Source organism: Sarcophilus harrisii, chromosome 3 (assembly GCF_902635505.1).
Source record: "Sarcophilus harrisii chromosome 3, mSarHar1.11, whole genome shotgun sequence".
In the NCBI taxonomy this organism is placed as follows: domain Eukaryota; kingdom Metazoa; phylum Chordata; class Mammalia; order Dasyuromorphia; family Dasyuridae; genus Sarcophilus; species Sarcophilus harrisii.
The window spans coordinates 508,487,594-508,493,400 of NC_045428.1; the positions used below are offsets into that span (position 1 = coordinate 508,487,594).

The 5,807-nt window shown below is 37.4% G+C and overlaps 1 pseudogene; it reads right to left on the minus strand.

Annotated features, from left to right (window-relative positions):
- Positions 1-2,763: 2,763 nt before the first annotated feature.
- Positions 2,764-4,098, minus strand: LOC100925863 (annotated as a pseudogene).
- Positions 4,099-5,807: the final 1,709 nt, after the last annotated feature.

Here is a 5,807-nt window from a genome sequence, read left to right on the forward strand (position 1 = left end):
GAGTCAGAGTAAGTCACTTGGGACTTAGGAATCAATCAGAGGTCCTTCAGAGATTTGTTCAATTTTGCCTTTTCAAATGACACAAGTTCCTTGTGAGGCAATTTTCAGAACTGTCTTTAAAAATAAAGATGCTTTTGCTAGAGGGCTGAAATCATACCTTCATTTTCCCTATAATCCTTGTACCTGTGATTATCTTTCTAGGTGAAAGGGAATTAATAAAAGCTAGCATTTAATTAGTGTTTTAAAGTTTGAAATTTGTTTGTTTATATGTTAAATCATATGATATTCACAGCAATCCTAGAACATAGATGCTATTATTATCCTGGTTTTATAGTTGAAAATTACAATTAAGTCAGACAGCTAGATGGCTCAGTAGGTAGAGTGCTTTGCATGGATCAGTTCAAATCTGGCCCCAGACACTTACTGGCTATGTGACCTTGTGTAAGTCACTTAACTCTTTGCCTCAGTTTCCTGATCTGTAAAACAAACTAGAGAAGCAAATTATTCCAGTGTCTTTGCCTAGTTGTATTGGAAAGTCATTTAATAAAAGTGATTATTTTTTTACCTTTTTAGGTTTTTCTTGAGTTCTATATTTGCAGATCAAATTTCTTGTTAAGTTCTGGTTTTTTCACCAAAATAGGTGAAATTCACTTATTTCGTTGAATGACCATCTTCTTCCCTGGAAAAAGATGCTCATTCTGGCTGGGTAAGTTATTTTTGGTTGCATACCGAGTTCCTTAGCCTTTCGGAATATCATATTCCAGGCCCTTCGATCTTTTAATGTGGATGCTGCTAGATCTTGGGTGATCCTTATTGTGGCTCCTCTATATTTGAATTGAGTTTTTCTAGCTCCTTTCAGTATTTTTTCCTTTGTTTGAGGGTTCTGGCATTTGGCCACTTTATTTCTTGGTGTTTTGATTTTAGGATCCCTTTCAGTGGGTGATCGGTGAATCCTTTCAATGTCTATTTTACCCTCTGTTTCTATGACTTCTGGGCAGTTCTCTTTGATAATTTCCTGGAAAATAGTGTCCAGGCTCTTTTTTTCATCGTATTTTTCTGGGAGTCCAATGATTCTCAGATTGTCTCTCCTAGACCTGTTTTCCAGGTCTGTTGTTTTCCCCAGAAGGAATTTCATTTTTCTCCATTGTTTGGTTTTTTTTGGTTTTGCTTGACTGATTCTTCTTGTCTCCTCGAGTCATTCAATTCCATTTGTTCTATTCTTATTTTCAGTGAAGTGTTTTCTTCACTCACTTTTTTTATATCTTTTTCTAATTGTCCAATTTGTTCTGTGGAATGTTCTTCCATTTCGCCAATTTTATTCTTTGTGAGCTATTTTCTGTTTCAGTTCACTAATCCTATTTTTCAAAGGATTTTATTTCTTTATCCACTCTGTCTTTAAATGGTGGAATGACTTCTCAGTCTCTCTTGCCAAGCCTCCCTCTCCTTTTCCATTTTCTTCTAGCTCTCTTGTGAGAGCCTTTTTAATTTCTTCTATGAGATTCATCTGTGCTGAGGAACAGATGATCTCCTCCTGTGAGGATTCACCTGAAGATAATCTGTTTTTAGTCTCCTCAGGGTTTAGAGTCTGTTCTCTGTCTGTATATAAGCTGTCAGTCGTTAAAGTCCTTTTTAATTTTTTGCTCATTTTGTCAGAGAAGAATCAGAGACAAACTAGCAAAGAAAAAAAAGGAAAAAAACCACAATGGAATCTGCTTTTTTTGGGGGAGGGCTGGGTGGCGTTACCGAGCTTCCTCTACAGACTGAGGGGGCAGCAGCGAGGCACTAGCAGGACTGTGCTGCGCCTGCGCTCTGAGACTCTGAGAGAGTGCTGAGACGCTGTGGGGGAGGGGTGGACGGTCCCAAGGGACTCCAGCTGTTTGGGGTTGTATTCTTAACCCCTGGTGTTTTTAGCTTCTCTGTTGGGCTACTGACTTGTTGTCAGGGCAAAGTATCCAATCCTGTAGTGAAGCTCTCCCCGCAGGGACGACTGAGATCACACCCCAACCCCCTCCGGTCTGCTCGGCTGTGAGCTGCCTGCCGAGCTCTCGCTGCCACTGCCTGCCCTCAGCCTGTGCCAGATCTAAAACCGTCCCGCCCTCGAGCAAAAACAGACCTTTGCTGTCGAATCTCAAGGATGTCTTCTCTTGGTAACTGTTTGTGGGTTTTTTTCAGTCAGGCATTAATTCAGAGGCTTGTAATGAGATGGATTCTGAGAGAAAATGCGGAGCTTACACAGCTGTGTGCCTCCTCGCCGCCATCTTGGCTGGAAGTCCATAAAAGTGATTATTTATAATGGAGAGAAATTATTATTAAATAACCAATAGTTAAATTTGGGGTAATCCAGGATTTTTTCCTTTCCTATTCCCATATTTGGAGATTAAGTCAAACTTAGTCTTCTGAAGAGCAGAGCTGAAGATATGAAATCTTAGGCAAAACTTATTCAGCCAGGAAAGCTTAGATCTGATCAAAAGGTAAAGAGATTCTAGTTTACATAAATCCTAAGTCATTATGTTTTCTTTTCTTTTTCCCTTTTAATCTAAGAGACACCTTCATATAACAGAAAAAGTAGTGGACTGGGATTCCAAATAACTGGATCCTGGTCTTGGTTCTACCACTGGATGATCTGGACAAGTCACTTCACATCTCTGCAGATCTCTGTTTCCCCTTGGATATACCATGAGGTCATTGAATGCAATGATTGTTAAAGTCCCTTTCAGCTCCAAGATTATGTGATTCTTAAAAAATCAGCAGAACTCTCATATATTATTTCACAACAGCCACTATATGCTTCTTCTTCTCTGATACAAATGGTATAGATCCAGGTTTGCTATGTTTCTTATGATTCATTTACTTCCTTTGATGAGATTCTTTCATGATGCGCTGCTCCTTAATTTGGCTATAGATGGTCTTAGATAAATGACAATGTCTTGCTATACGACTTATCTGAGGATGGTATTTAAACTTCTCCTTCTACTTCTGGTTATAATTTAAAGCTGCTTTTTTTCATGATGTAAGCACAATCAATTTTTTTAGAAGCATTGGCTTTCCAGAGTCAAATGTTCATTTCATCAGAACCACTTAAAATATATTTCTTGTCAGATATCCATTTCACAAAAACAGCATGCTGCATTCTCTTTGTATGATATGCTTCTCTGTGTTATGATTTTGTCTATAGGGAAGATTCAAATGGATTTGTCAAAAGTAGCAGACACAAATTCTTTCCCTGTAGCTGAGTAATTCACACCAAGGACTGCAGATACATAATTCACATGTACCTTCACAGGTTCATCAAGGGAACACATATCAAATGTATATAAGTTATAATCTTCATTTGCTGCAATGAAAACAAAAACTTCCATTGGGTTCCAACAAATTGTATTTGTCCTCATATCCAAGATGACCTTTTTTAAAGGAGTTGCTTGCCTCATATCATATAGCACTATATTTCTGTCAGAAGCACAACTTCCCCAGATAGTGATATCAATGGGGTTGTTTAACACTGCTTATACTGTCAAGGCCCCAACTCATTGAACAAATAGTATTGGTTTTTTATTCATCCCAGATGTACACCTGTTGCCCACATGAAGCAAAAATATATATTTTTTCCAATGGTGATCATTTCCTGTAAACACTATCTTTCCTAATATTGTATGTAAAGTTTCCTCTTCTCCACATTCTGGTCCATCCATTTTCCACTAGTTCAGTCTTGTCATCACCAGTTATAAAGAAATAAGTTCCAGAGAAGTGGGTACACATTCCTTGTACAAAACCTTTATGGGCTTGCAATGTACAGACACATTCTCATTTTAGTCAAGTTCCAAATTCTAACCTCTCCATCACAGGCTCCAGAAAGCACGTAGACAAGTTATTTGGATGTTTTGTCATGCAATTTACTCCATCTCAATGGCCATCCAAGGAAGCAAGGAATGGTTTTGCAAATACTTATTCCAGTTTGACAGCATTTAGAGCTCTTGTATATTCTCTTGGAACTTCAAAAGGATGTAATGTAGGATCATACTTTCTTGAAACTCTCTTCAGGTTCAGCTTGGTTTTTTGGACATAGCTGTCTGGCTTCCAGCTCAATATCTTCACCTTCATCTTGTAGGCTCAGTCCCCCTCTACACCAGCAACTTCTCTGGCAACTTCCACCCTCCCCACAAATCATCCCCGCTACTTCTGCTACTTTCCCTGAGCGAAGCCCTTTGAAAGCCCTCTTTCAATCACCTTCCCACCCTCAATATGTTTTAATAAGACAAATCTGCATGGAGGTGAACCCCCTTTGTCAAGAATGCCTTGACCCTGGGTAGACTGGATAGAAATAAGTCTTTTTATCCATGACTAAGTGATCAGAGTAACTGACCATCAATCCCTGATTAGAATAAGATCATCTCTCATTATAATATTCATTCTCTCATTAAATGCTAATCAATCAGAGTTGATTGCTGTCTCTTAGGAACACCTTTTTTTTTTATCTATCTAAGAATTAAGAGACCTCCAGGAGGGGTCTTTGACTTATGAGAGATGGCCAATGAATACACATTTTTTCTTTATTTTTGCAGTAAGAATTATAAGTGTAATTTGAATTCACATTCTTTTTCTCCAGGTGCACAATATGAAACAGAAGTCATGTTAAATCTTTAATCATTTAAAGGCATAATGACTATTTAAATTATATGACTTGTTGACTTATTTTGAGGGCTTAGTAAAAGTTCATTAATCAGAATGCCATTAATTTGAAATACTGAATTAAAGTTTGTAATGAAGCAATATGGAATTAGATCAGTGGAAAAAACACTGAGTTAGATAAGGGATAACATATCTTCAATTAACTGATCAATCAATAAATATTAATAAACTCCTAGGGACAGACACTGTTCTGGCAACTTACAAAGGCAAAGGCAAAAATATGAAACAGTCTCTGCCCTAAAAATGATTATGAGAATAAAAACTTATACATAAACAATTATTATATACACATAAACATACACATACATGAATACATATGAACCATAAAAAATGAAGAAATATAGGGAAGAGAGGGAGGGATTTGGAGAGATCAAGTATATCACACAGAAAGTAGTGCTTGAAGGAAGTGAGGGACTGAACTGGAGTTTAAAAATGTGTATATTCCAGGGATGATGACAACAAATGGAAGGCAAGTAGAAACAAGGTTGAGTAACCACATGTTTTGCTCAGTTCAATTATAATAAGGGGAAAAATTTTATTAATCACTAATGATTTTGCTAATAGTATGCTAATTAACTGCTAGAGATAAAAATTTTGAAAGAAAAGGGGAGAGAGAGAGAGAGAGAGAGAGAGAGAGAGAGAGAGAGAGAGAGATTTGGAATTCCTACTTAAGGAGATCACACACCCTAACTGAGAGAAATAGCATACATGAAAGACAGTAGCTGAAGGACAAATTGAAAGGTTCAGAAGACCTAGGGGTATAATTATAAGATATATTGCACAGAATCTTTACAATGTATTACATCACAGTGTTAAATGACAGTGCCCACTCATCTAGAAATTATTGAGGCAGAAACAAAAGTAGGACCAAGAGGAATTTAGAATCCAATGGCAGGGCAGATGGTAAAAGCCTTATCATTCTCTATCTCACTGGAAGATTTGTATTTTATGAGTACCAACTCATTAGAGTGGAATGAATAGTTTTGATGCTCTTCCTATGGAAGAAAAGGTTCTTGGACAAGGTCTGAGAAAGTCATAGTTGAGTGGATAAAAAGACAAGCAAAGAAAGAATGCCCTAGACAGGCTTATCTCCTCTGTGGAAAAACGGAATTTAAAAGAAT